This window comes from Egretta garzetta, unplaced genomic scaffold (assembly GCF_000687185.1).
Source record: "Egretta garzetta isolate BGI_Z169 unplaced genomic scaffold, ASM68718v1 scaffold7, whole genome shotgun sequence".
Lineage (NCBI taxonomy): Eukaryota > Metazoa > Chordata > Aves > Pelecaniformes > Ardeidae > Egretta > Egretta garzetta.
The window spans coordinates 4,394,509-4,408,784 of record NW_009260350.1 but is presented as its reverse complement, the minus strand read 5'-3'; positions in this window follow the sequence as shown (position 1 = coordinate 4,408,784).

Sequence of the window (14,276 nt, the reverse complement as noted above, 5' to 3'; positions counted from 1 at the left end):
CCCTACACGCTGGGGCTAGCACCCTAACCGTGACTGTGCAGCCCTGGCTGTGGGGAAGACTGGAGCCCCTGCACTTGTTTTTAGGTGCCTGGCAGATTCCCGTCCAGCCCAAGAGCATCAGCGTCACTGCAGTGCCCCGATGCGCTGGTAAACTGAGCCAGCAGTGCCAAAGCAAGGCTGTTGGCACACCAGCTCCCCAGAGAGGGGGCATCATTGGGCTGCACGGCCAGGCAGGTGAAAGGCACCAAGAGCTCTGCCTCTGCCTCTCCATCCCCAGAAACCTCTGCTCCCTGTCCTCCAGGCTCCCTGGCTGCCTGGGCTCTCCCAGCACCGTCAGGCAAATGAAGCAGCCATGGCTGCAGTTGTGGATATTGATGTGTGCCTATATTCATAGCTCCATAAAGCTATTTTATGGTGATATAATAACCCTAAGTATGGGACGTATTGGCACCAGAGAGTTAGCAATTCTAAGTGGTCTATCCATAGAGAAATAAATGCCTCCCAGTTATCAATAGAGGAGCTTGATGGAGTCAAGCAAACAGCCGCTTTTCAATATCTCTCTCTGCCGCAGATTCACAAGGTATCAATATATCTATTGGAGTCCTTTGTGAGTAAGACATAAATCTGGGCATTTGTTTCCTGGGAACAAATGCTTTATTATTAGCAAATTGTAAAGCAGGGTCTAGGCACTTTGCTAACAAGTGCACGATCTGCAATTCTAATGGCAGTTCATCTCCCATCTCGCATACACGCGCACGCACACACATACGCCCCTCCAGTAAACACCTCCGTGGGAGTGATTAGTATCTCCTGATGACTGATAGCCAAGCTTTCTCTTCCCGCTTAGGCTGCCAGTTCAGCTGCTGAAAATAAGATCTGCAATTGCTCCAGGCCTGGCAAAGGAGCACGCGGAAGAGCTGGGCAACACGCTCCACGCACAGAGCGGCAGAAGAGCATTTTGACATCTTGCCAGGCTTCCTGAAAAAAGGAAGGGAAAAAAAATCCATTTTCATCGGTCCTTTTCTGCTCGTTGTGAGAAGTGTATAGGGAGCTGCGTTTGTCAGGAGCCGCGAGCCAGGCTGGCTGCTCATCACCCATGTGGTGTGGAGAACAGGCAAAGCCTGGCTGGGAGATGGCTGCAGACACCTCTCAGGGCTCTCCAAATGCCCAGGTTATCAGAGCCCACTTGCATTACCTGCCTGTATTCGGGACACCCAGACTGGCCAGACTGGGAAACCCCACTGGGTGATGCTTCTCATCCAGGCAGCAGTCACCATGAGTTGTCAGCAGTTCGGGAACTTCCCCCAGCCCCCCTCTGCTTCCATGCAGCTCTGCCTGAGCCCTGTTTCAAAAGGGACCAGCCGGAGGCAGCCAGCAAACCCACTCAGTCCTCACCTCCCTGCAAACGGGAACTGGCCCAGAGGCTGCCACGTGATCCTGACAGCGGGTGCCAAGGGAGGTCTCCCCTCCTGGTTTTCCGCTTTCCCGAGGTGTCACCATCCCTGGTCTGGGGGACAACCCAGCCAGGAGCTCTGCAGCAGCTCATCAGGTTCTCTAGGCAACATAAAGGGCAAAAAATGCTCTTGTGAGCATGAGTTGAAGGGCTGATGGGATGATATTCAGTGTGACTTAAAAAGACTTTCCTACCCTGCTGGAGCTCATCTTCCCTTTCCAGCGGGCTTGTGGGGCTGTCATTTCAGGGATATTTCAGAAGTGTGGTTTGCAAAGCTCCTTGGGAGCACTGCAGAAAGGCACCTACCACCCACTCCACTCAGAGAACAGCAAACACGTCCAGATATTTGCAAGCTACATTTGTAATGCTTTGAAACAGTTTTTCAAGTAAATTTTAGTAAACCTATCAGTGCTCTTCCTCACTCTGAAACTATTTTATATTTTTCAGAGCGCATTATCAGACATACACAGGGAGGTGCCCTTCAGAGATGGATTCTCTGTTTCTTTAGCGTGACATCAAGCTTTCTGCACGATTCACAGACCCTCTGGAGCCTGAGGAAGACAGCAGCCCCAAGGTTTGTCCAGGCATTGAAGGTCCTTCCACACCCAAGCAGTGGTGCAAGATCTTCCCAGCCTGCAGTTTTCCAGCACACAGGATGAGCAGGCCTTTTCCACGAGGTATCCCTTAGACCAGACCAGGGATGTTTGCCATGAAAACGGCTGTGGAAGACAGAGGAGTGCTTGCATGAGGCCTCCCCCTGCCGCTTTGGTGGGAACTCAGCCTGGGTTAGTGTGGGCAAGACAACCAAGAAGACACACAGACCAACTGCTGGGGGACCTGCTTAGTACTGTGGCCCTGTCCTCTTCCAGTTTCAATGTGACTAATTGCACAAGAGGAGCTAAGGCTGGATGGGATGCATCCTCATATGGGCTCCTTCATGGGTGCAGTTGCTGTCCTTGGCTGCTTGCAGCTATGGGACTGCAGCAGAGGTGAAAATGGAACCAAGAGTCACAAAAGGAAGAGGCAGGACTGGGAAGTGTGGAAAAGGCATTAAGGTAGGTGCATTAGGCAGAGGGACCAGACAGGTTCTGGGCTTTGGAAAAGCCTGAGGAGGAGGAACGGGGAATCAGCAGTGAGTCCTGCCCTGCTCCCAGGGCACTGGGCAGTAGCAGGGGTAAGACCTCCACCACCATAGTCCCCCCTGTAGCTGGTAGGAAGGCTCATGCCCCCAGGGCAGCTCCTCTCGCCAGAGGCGATGTGCAGGAGCAGAGCTCCAATGCCTCCCCACCACTCAGGGCAGGAGCTTCCTTCTGTGATGAAATGCTGAGGCTTTTCACAAAGCCCTCCCATCCCGTGCTGCTCCCCTTTGCACGCCGGCACCTGCAGGGGTGGCCGGGGGCTGACAGGGGCTGGTCTCCTCCATACCTACGCTATTCCTGCATGGCTCCCCGAGCATTGCTCCCACTCACTGTCAGAGACACAGCTCCGGCCGTGGACAGCCAGTTCCTCCGCTCCATACCAATTCACAGGGAAGGCCCCTTCAGCTGTGCCCGTCACCCCCGAGACGCCCAGGACAACAGCACATTTTTAACACTGCCTTCTGCCTCCAGCTCGTCTGCTGCTGCTTCAGCCTGTGCCCAAGGCAAAGCTGCAGTGCTGAGCAAATACAGCAAAAGGGGTTATGTCCAGCAAACTGGGGTCAAATCTCCCTGTCCTTCAGGTACCATTCGTGGAGAAAAGAAGCCGAAGCCACAGCTCCTGCAGCATGGAAATGCTCAGGGTTGTCTTGCCCGGCACCTGCAGCTGCACCCCAGTCTTGTGCCCTGAGGCTGCTGGCTTTACCTGGTGTCCCCATCATTGCAAGGGTCCTCACGCACAGGTACAGGGTCCATGCCAGACAGCCAGCAGCACCCTGCCCAGCCACCAAAACCACCGCACTTTGAGGGAAGAGAGGCAAAGAGAGTGGAGCAGAAAGCAACATCCTCCCCTCATCCTGCCATCCCTTCTGCTCTGGGAAGGCCTAATGCAATTCCCGTTCTCACCGCGTAGATGGCGTTCAGCTGTGCTCTGCGGTTTGCTGTGTGCTCAGCAGCACGCCCATGTCTGCATGGGCTTGCAAGGCCAGATACATACATATACATAATATATAACATATAGATATGAAAACGTTATGTTTTGATAATGATCAACTACTGGTGACTTGAGTGATTTCTCCTCGTTTCATGCTCAGCTGTGCTGTGCTTAAGGTCCACTTCACCGCTGTCATCCAGGACCATCTTCTCCTGCTTCAGCCTCCTTCACAGCCCCTAGGACAGGGACCATCATTTGTACTGCTGTGCCCTGCTTGAGAGAAGCGCGGTGACGTGCCTCGCCTTTAGCGCTGCTCAAACAACACTCCTGCCTTGATGATCTCTTGCTTCCTCTGGGGCATCACGGTCAGATCGCCAACACCCTGCCAGGTTCGATTTTCACTGCCAGCTCCCCCGAGGTCTGGCCCATCGTTTCCTTGAAACTTGTCCTGTACTTTACTTGGAATGCAGCAGGGAGTCAGAATTACGCCCACTGTTCTCTTCTATTCTTGGCCCTCCGCTTCCCTCACCTCCCAACCAAAATCTGTTCGCCTTCTGAAAATGGCTTATATTTTCTGACTGCGAGAAAGCATCTCTCCCACAGGGGTTGTCGTGCTGTTGGCTGTCACACTTCAGAGCCGAGCGGCCTGGGGCAGGGGTCTGCCCCCTTCCCCTCCTTGACCCCTCTCTCCAACCATGCCCAAGCAGCGAGTGGCTGACCTGCCTTCTGGCAGCAGATTTTGTGGCTCCGCCAATCACTGTTTGCTGCATCTATTGCTTGCTTTATGCCAGCATTGCTAAATTTACTGGAGTTGTCGCTGGGAATTACTGGTGTGTCCGTATTTCTCTCTTTTAATGCCTGTTATTGCTGGGTGAGGCGGCGCATGCTATTTGTCCCCTTTCCAAACGACATCTCTGTCGAATCAACAAGAACAGATTATTCATCTGCTGCAGGAGGCTAATTGCAAACAATCGTAAAACAAAATATTATTTCATTGCAAAGTAATGGACAGCACTGTCTCTGCACCATATGGCACCCTGGTTCAAACACGGCCTGGTCTGGCCACCTGAATGCAGGCCCCGTGCAAGCTTGCTTAAGGGGTATTCACCTAGTAGGACGTTTTCCTCAGCAAGGCAGCAGCAGAGCACCGTTCTGGATTCTCAGTCCAAGGAGAGCACCTGCAGTGCCAGAGCAGGATGACTTTCACCCAAGGAGAAGCAACCAGCCCCAGGCTCACGTTAAGGCCCAGCTGCAACACCTGCATCAGCTCCCAGAGCTTCTGAACCTCTGCCTGCAGCATGGGAAACATGCTCGCTGGTGCTCTGAGATCTCTGGAAGGGAAAAAAAAAAACAAATCAGCACCTTTGAGTTGCCCAAGGGGTAGCACAAACATCAGCACCCAGGAGTCAGGGCAAAGAGGAACATCATGGAGGCAACTGTGGAGACCCTTTGGTTCAGAAACCAGGGTTTTCCTGGAGATGAGGTTTGTGTGTCTCATTGTCACGACATCCTCCAGCACTAGCAACCTGATCTGATTGAAGGTGTCCCTGCTCCCTGCAGGGGGGTTGGACTGGGTGACCTCTAAGGGTCCCTTCCAACCCAAAACATTCTGTGATTCTATGATTAATGGTTAGACCACACCTCTGATGATGCAGTGTGAGATTTACCCTTGATGAGCAGCTAGTACAGCACAAGTGTCCCTGCATGTCTTCACCGGCTCAAGAACTGGTCAGCACGGCCTTGAGGAGTCCTGGTTTTATGGGAGACAGGAACAAGAGACATCGGGCTCACAGCCCTTACTGCCGCTGTGAGGTCTCAAAATCGAGGAGCTGGTTTTCAGATAGTCAAATTTTCAATGAAAAGAACTGATTTCCATGGGGCGTTGAGTCTTCCCACAGAGAAGCATTATGTTTACCTCCAGCCTTCTGTCTTTTCCTGAAAACCACTTTCTTTAGGCAGCTACGTGGGCACTTCATTTTTCCTCGGGACACACTATGCAAGAACAGGCTTTCAGTCATCTCTTCAGCCTCTTAACTGAAATATGAAAGGCCACCAGATAAGTGGGGTTCACGAAGTGGCCTAACCACAGGAGGTTTTCTAGGCTCAGGCCACTGCCAAGACCACCACCTCCCTCTCACCGTACATGGCAGTATTTCCTGCCAAAATGCTCACTTCCATCAGTTCCTCTCACCACTTCCCGGTTTACGCCTGTGAATCAGGAGCCCAAATGTTCATCTGCTTTTTGTCAACAGAGCAAAGCCATTGCCTGGAGAGTGATATTAGTAAAGTCTTCATTAAGAGCTGGTTGAACAACGTTGCCAGCGCTTTCTCTGGGTTATTTCTTAAAGCCAAAGCAGTTTTTGTAAAGCCTCAATAGTTCCTGCACACATCTTCCTGAAAAATCATTGTGATCCGGAGCAGAGATAACGCAACAGTAATCCTGCGGCTTGGTGATTAGCATTAGCTGGGCTGTAAGACGGGCAGCTCCGAAAGGCCAGACACTGGCATTTGGGGAGATCACAGTAGTTTGGGACAATAATTGCCAAGATGGATCAAAGACAAATCCACCAGACTTGAGCTCACGGTTCAATTATCACTGTACTCCCCTGAATATAGAGCAAGTTTTAGGACAGAAAATAAGGTTTGAAAAAGTCCATCTTGCCACAGATTCTCTCCAGGTGATGTCTGGGGTCATGTTTAATTGTAAACCTTCCTATATTGTGAGCAATACATTGTTCTGCAAGTCTTCTGCCCAGCTTGGCATGATCAGGGATGGAAAATGCTGCTCGGAACTTTGCACTTCCACGTGTCAGCTCAATGACCCCCCATTGTGCTTTCAGGACAACATCCACAAGAGTTTTGTTTAACCATTTATAATTGTAATAGAAGAAGCCAGCAGCAGTGCCTCACACCTTTCTGTGAAACACCGTAACGCGCTCCAGTCCAGTCTGACGTTTTACATACTCAGTTTTGAAGATTTGTGACTGCACTATGGTTTTTATAAACCAAAACAAAACAAAACAAAGCCAGACTGTGGCATCTGGAGATCCATGGGGCACCAACAGTCAAAATGACAAAGCTACTTAAATTTGGTCTGTCCCAGCTGAAGGTCCTGTACAGGAGGACCCCTGAACAGCTCAAGCCACTTCAGAGGGAATAAACTTTGCAGATGACTGAACTGCCATCTCCCAGCTTCCTATCTTGCACCTTCCTCCAGCTCCATATGTTTCTCTTTACCATGTACAGCTTTTCTGCTCTTTAGCCAGTTTCTCATGCATCAAGCCGTGCCAAGTCTAAGCTCATCAAGAGTGCATGGGCATGGGACACGGAACCCATCACAGCATTCAGATGCAGCCTGCTCGTAGCCCCCATTGCCTGGCCCATCTGCCCAAGGTCAGTGGTGTTTGTCCAGCCAGATGTGCCCTCAGAAAACTTCAAGCTACTCTTAAGGAACTCATTCTTCTTAAGGGCCAATTTCTCCTCCTAAGGCTGTTTGGAAGATTTCCAAAGGATGGCCGGGCGTAGTTCCTGGTTCATCACACAGGTGGGCTCCAGCATCCAGCACACACGCCCTTATTCAGGAGACCAGGTACATCTGCATGTCCTGCATGGTTTGGTCCAGCTTTGCAGTTATAAGCTTGCCTCCAGCCTGCCCTGCTTCTCTACGCCTTAGCTGTGTGCTCTCCTTTCCCCCGCATTCCCCATCCCACCTCTGTTTTAGTTCCTGCTCCAGGGTGGTTCCCTTTCCTCCATCTCTCTCTGATGATGGCAGCAGGGAGAGGGGAAGAGTCCGATTTTTGGCCTGGAATAGCCTTACCTTCACTGTCTCTGGACAACCCATGGAGCTGGTTCATGTTTGGTAGCAAACCCACATCAGTTCGGAGAGATAAATGCTGGCCAGGTGGTGACAGGACACCCTTATCTGCCTTGCCGTCACTGTGCCACCCGAGCACAGCACTACCTAAGGTACAGGAGCATCCCTGGAAATCTCTGCAGGCCCTGGAGGGTTTCAAGTTAAGACATGAGCTAGGAGAGTAATCTGAAATGAATAATTTATTTTGGTGAATTTTCCTTCCCTCTGTTTACAGATTGTCTAGGAGCAGATTGCAGCTTTCGCACCTCAATTCATTATTGGAAACTATTTGCAGATAGTTCCCGGTCTGCAACTCATTTGCTAACTCTGTTGGGAGTACTGCAGATCTGAAATCAGAGTTGTTTTGATTGGTCATGTGGTACTGCCATGCTCTCATTCCTCCATGAAATGTATGTGACGTTTAAAATCAGGCTGTAAGGGCAGATGCTCCTAGTCACGCATGAGATGTTCATTTTCTGCTGGTGCTCTCCAGTAACCCTTCTCCATGTCCCTACCACTGCCCTTGCCAGGACACCCATCAACATCAAGAGAGTAGGAGTCAGCCTTAAAAAAAATGAGTAACCCCTTCTCATCTTACACTGGAAAACAAACAAACAAAAATCAAACCAAGCAGGAGGAACCACATCTCAGTAACTCAAGGCAGAGAAGCAACACACAGCAACATCCATCCAGGACTGGCACCATCACAGTGGAGACACTGTCAGCTTGGAGGAAAACAAAAAGCTGACCCCTTTAAAGAACATACGAGCTACAGCCTGCACCATCAGTGTGCTGTACCTGGGAACAGCAGAGCTCCTGGAATGCAGAACTGGGAGCAGTTACAGGACCTGGAAGGTGACCCCAGTTGAGTCATAGTGGTGTGGCTACGATGGAGCAGCCGTTCTTCAACAGCTGCTCTTGGGACTCTTCCCACTCCTTGGGTGCTGTGTCCAACATGCGTCCTGGTGGTCCAGGGATAGCCACGGAGTATGTGCAGGATCTGGTCACCAGGTCTTATGGAAGGATCACTGGAAGGGCTTTCCACCCCAAATACCTCCTTGTTTTGGATGCTTTGTCCTTCTGGAGGTTTGGCATTCATACAGCTGTGGAGGAGAACTGCCAGAGAGCAGCAGGGCAGAAATGGAGAGGCCGTGACTCTGTTGGGCTCCTATTGACCAGGTCGCTGGGTGGGCCTGTGAGACACCCAGCCACGCCAGTTCAATCCAGCCCACATTCACTCTGCAGTCAACACATGAGGAGGGCACAGGGCTCCCCTGGTTCAGCTCTGTGGCAGAGCAGGTTTTACCCTTGGTCTCTATTTGGACTTTTGCTGCCCTTCTCCCCACTCCCCTTGGCTCCCTCTGCACATGCTGATGAGAATCCCCTACCTTCATATGGTCCACACAGTCATGAATCCTATCCAGTCCACCATTTGGAAGGAAAAAAATCCATCCTGCCCAGAAATCCAGGGGACCAATCTACCTCCTGAGCCACTGATAAGGCCAGATGCTTGGGATGCGGGGCCTTTCTCAGCAGAGCCTACAAGTACCCAGATCTGCCATGGAGGACCCTCCTCTGAATCAAGAACCTGGCCAGGAATTCACTGAAGAAACCTCTTAGGGCTTTGTGTCTCCACTTCTTCAAAGTCCATTTAGCATCTTCGACTGTCCTCAGTTGCTTCACAGTCAGTGCCAGGCGAGCTCAGGGCAGCTCCAAGCCACGGGCAAGCTCTCCCCCAGCTAAGTCCCCCTAGGCTTGAAACCAAGCAGCTTTCTGCAAGAGATGCCTGAATAAACTTGTGGCCCTTCCTGCATGGCCCTATGATCCCCTGAAGGATTCTTGGCGCATCCCAATCTCAGCAGCACCGCCAGGACCAGGTGGGAACCTTTTACTGCATGATGAGAGGGGATTGAAGTGTCAGGCTGAAGCGAGTGCTGAGATGATTTACAGGAACAGCTCGTCCAAGTCGACCCTATTGCTCAGGCAGAAGAGGCCTGAAATCTGAGAGAAATCACGAAGCAGAAGCTCTGAGGCTCATAATTCACCTTCCTGGGAGAGGCAGCATCCGTGGGGAATTGCTGGCTGTGCAGGGGGTGGATGCACTGACAGAGGGAAAGCTTTTCGGACTCTGCCTTGCCCATCCAGGTTCTGCAAGGCTCTGGCGCAGTTTTTCATGGCAATAGGAGCAAAACAGCACAGAAGAAACAATGCAGAAATTCAGTGCCTTTTCCTGAACTAACGTGATATGGTAATGAGCTCAGACCGCTGACAGAGATGGAGTCTCGTGCCCGCCACAGTGGGGGTGGATGGATCAAGCCAGGCAAAGCTCATGCCAGGGCCCAGGAATCGATCAAGTGTACCTCTGGCACAGCACCTCTCGCTGCAAAGGAGCCCAGGTGTGGCCAGCCATGCTTCAGTCTTCTGGTTACTGGGCTCTCCCTGCAGCGTGCTCTTTGCTCATACAGCCACTGAGGCATTCTGGTACCCGGGACACATTGCTCAGTGGGGTATCCTACTTCAGGAAAGAAATCAGACCTGCCATGTACCCTGGGACTGCTTATATATATGTATGTGTGTGTAGATACATATATTTGGTGTGCAGGTAGGGTGATCCAATATTGTGTTCACGGTAGCCTGGTCTGCTGGAAGAGTCACTCTGTCAGCATGCAACTTATCTGCCCACCGGTGTGCATCAGTTCAAGTCTCAAAAATGGAGCAGTTACTACGCTGGGCGTCTGGATAAATCACGTCAGCACAGTTCATCCTCATGTGCACAAACCTGGCTGAGGAATTTTGCTAGAGCATCCCTGTGCCTCCATGTCTGGCCAATCTGCAGGGTATGTATTTCAACTGCTGAAAATGTCCATGAGAGAGCCATGAGCTGCGTGGCCTTTGTATAAGACAACAGGTAGACGGTATAATACATAAACTGTATCAATAGTCCTAGTGTTGGTGGGTTTGGGGAGCCCTTTCAAATTTGTACTCGAGAGTCAGACCCATTGTCTGCCTATGCTTGTCCTCACAGCAGGGAAAACTGTGTCAGGACAAGGTCATCTTGGATCTGGAGAAGGATGACTTGTCCAGGGGTCCAAAAGGACCCTTATCTAGCAGAGGAGGTCATATCCCCCGACCTCCTGATTGCCCATACTGTATCATGCACCACGTGCTCCTGTCTGCTCCTGCCTCCTGCCGGCACAGGCAGTTCCAGAACTTGGCCTAGGCACAGGAGCAAACAAACTGGTCTCCTAGTGCCCTTTTTCTGCCTCCTCCTTCCTCCGAGAGGTGTTTTCAGATGCTGACAGCCCCATCAGACACAGGACAGGCACAGCCACAAGGCAACGGGGAAGAAAGGCAAAAAGCCTTTACCGGATCAGCAGAGGGGTAAAAGCTACACTTTATTTAATATTGAGATTCAGGAATCAACTCCATTAGGTTCTATTCCAAAAAAGTGGTGGGCGTGAGTATGGCAAGGGGCAATGGTTTCCCATTTTATAGTGCCCTCTCTGTTTCTCCACCTCCAACTCTCTCTTCCACCTTCTCCTCAGCACTCTTAGGCCCAGGAATATGCCCCAAGCACGTTAGAGCCACTCTGCTCACAAAGGAGGGTTAAAGAGTGCAAGCAAACATCTGACACTTTACAAACAAGACTCACAATCCAAAGGAAGAGAATTGATCTAAGTGTGATTAAGCGTTAGGTAAAGACAAACGTGTAATTATCCAGTCAAAGCAAGGTATCTCTTGATCTCCGTGAATGTTGGCTCCTTTCTAAGCTGCGAACGAGCTGCACAGAATTACTCACGCTGTAATTGCAAGCTACCTCAGATTCCCCGGGGAGATCTCCCACTTGGGAGACTCCTTCTCCTTCACCCAGTCCTTGCCAGACAAACGCTTAGACACGTTGGGAATGGAAAGCGTAAATGTCCAGGGGAGAGCCAGTCCTCCTGTACCTTGCAACATGAGCTTGGAAAGCAAGCTGGCACTAGGAGACCCCTCCTACGTGGAGCACCACTTTGCATGCCAAGGTCACAGCCACCACATTACTTCATGGTGACCTGTGTGTAACAAGCTGTTGGGTCTCAAACCAGCCCAAAGCGGTGCAGGAATCTGCAAGAAAAGCCAGTCACAGCCCTCTACAGATGTGCTTTCTCCATTTCAGGATTAACCTTTCAGAAATGTCAGCCAAACAGCCACAGCAGCCGGCTGCCTTCCTGGTAGAACCTGTAATTTTCGGCCTTGTGACTATAGCTTCAGTTAACTCCTTCACTGCTGGTCTTCACCTTCCAGACCTCTCCCAGACAGTTCCGGCTCCAGCGTCCTTTTATCTGCAGCGATCCCGATGCTCTGCACGTAGGTGACCTCTCTCTCCTGATGCACCACTTTGGGATGGCAAAGTCAGAGGGCACTATTGAAACACGAGTGCTTGAAGGTGTGTTTAAGAGTGAAGAGCAGCATATTCCTACCCTGTGGTACCTGGAGTGTCACTGCAGAAAGAGCAGGGCAAGACAGGATCACCTTCCCTCCCCAGAAGATGTCCACAAATCAACAACAAGGCGTGCTGCCAGCAGATTGCATGGGAATGCTCCTTGTCTCTTCCCAGATCTCACCTTTCCTTTATCCCCCACACCCCCAGACATCCCTTCTGCTCCTTCGGAGCAGACCTGCCACAGACTGAAACAAGCACCCAAAGGAGACCAGTTGTGTTGAAAGCCACAGTCCCATCTGAGGGTCCCAGCTCTGACCTTGCAGGCAGTGTTCCCTTGCAGCACGTTCATCGGTGCTGCCTCGGGCTGCGGGTACAGGGCTGACAGGGAAGAGAGGGGCCGTACGGTGCCAAGCCCTCGCGTGTGCAGGGCAGGGCAGGGGTGCAGCACATGCAGGTCAGGGTGCAGGCCTGGGTACAGGATGGGCAGGATACGGCTGGAGATCGCTCTTACCCAGAGCAAGTAGAGGGAACAGGGCAAGGCAAAAGGAGCGGAGAGGGTAAGTGCCTGCCTAAGCTGGGATGCAATTAGGCATGCAGGCTGGAGGTGTGGGAGGGAAGAGAACTAGGGAACTGTCCCTGCAGCCTTGCCCTCTGGACCGTCGGAAGGACAGGGCTCAGAGGGCCAGGCATCCCCCTGCCCTCCCCAGGCATCATCTCCCCAGGGGAATGGAGGAGCAGGGCTCGAGGCATTAGGCTGTGCCTTTACATTTGGACCGGTTTAGAGGGTTTTCTGGGAGGCTATAGTTTTCCTGGATCATTTTTAGGTGGAGGTGAGAGTGCAAACTCCAGCAGGAAACAAAGGAACCGGAGTGGCTGAGGAATCTGAGACAAGGGAAGGCACACTGATCAAGGTGAAAAGGCTCACAAGGTTTGTCAGGCAAGGTAACTAGGTGATGCATAATTGGACAGGCTTATTTGCACCCCTCTTGGGGATCTGAACCCACGGAGCTTAGCCGAGTAGGAGATGGTACCCCACAGCCCTCACAACTCCTCCTTCCTGCTTTTTCCCCAGCCTGGGTCCTGGTGCCACACCACCCTGCCTCTGAGCCCGGCTCTGGAAGTAGCTGCCCCCAGACTCTCCGCACGTCTAGTTCTGGCACCAGCACTTGTGCGTGGGCATTCCCCAAAGCACACCCTGCTTCCAGCTGTTTCTCAGCAAGCCCCCAAAATGGAGGCCTCAAAAGATGAGTGTCATTGCAGGAGAACGTGGCTGCATTTGGCAGGCTTTGACCTGTCCTGAGTCACCTCTATTCTGCTGGTGGCACAGAAGGTCCTGAAAGATCGGCAGGTGAGGTAGGTCCTGCTCTGACTCCCAGATCCCAGCTTGGGGCCCATTCCAGAGCTTTGCAGCAGCTTCCCTCCTGGAAGCTCTGCACCTCAGCCCCACTCCAGCACGCTGCTCCCATTGACCTACCCATACACCCTAACGGCAGCCTTTGAGAGCTCTGCTCTTATGCTGTGGTTGCGGATGGCCAATAAAATGTCAGCAAAAGATATCTAGCAGGCATCTGGAAGCCATACCTCCCCAGCACCTTTGGGCAGCTGAGGCTGTTTGTGTAATTAAAGCCCTGCACTTGGTAAATGACCTCCACCTGGCTCAAATGTCCTGTCAGGCCCTCCTTTGGTTGCATTTCTTTTTCCCAGAGATGATCACGGTTGTTGGCATGAAGTACCCCACAGATCACTGGGTGAGATGGGATGGGTTATTGCACACAGGAGAAACCGTTTCCTGGCTCATCTTGGAACACCACCTACATGGAAAGATGCAAACTGGGTAGGCCTTCAGAAGATGCGGTTACAACACTGGCCTCGTGTGCAAGCTGCTCGAGAGATGGTCAGTACCAGGGTGACACGCCGTAAGAGAGGGATGAATATCCAATAGCGTACATATTCCTCTGCGCACATACAGATATAGACATGTATCTGGCAGCAGTCTGAAGCCTCACTAGCAGGGACAGAGCCACCATGTCTTCACATTCAAGATGCTTGGCTTTTTCTGGCACCATCCTTCACTCCTCCTTTCCCCCACCAAGCAAATGAATTCACTTGATAAAAATCCATCTTTCTGCTTCCTGGGACAACTGCAGATGGGAGCCGCTGGTGCAGTAAGCGCTTGCCTGCTGCAGGACAGGGATGGAGGGAAGCCTGCGGGAGGGCTGAGGATGGGGAAGGCAGCTTCACCCTGCCTTGCCTACTAGCAGTGTAAACCTCAAGCTTTTGGGGTAAACTGAGGTAGAATCTTGTCCTTCCTGTACACGGGAGGGTGACCCTGACAGCGCAGGGGTGGGATGTGGTGCAAGGGCTCGGACACGCAAGAGGGGAGGAAGAGCCCTCTCTTTCAGACCCCTACCCGAGGGCCTAGCCCGCCTTCACCGGGCTTCCCCTGGGGCGTGCAGCAGCTCCGCACCAGCAGGAGC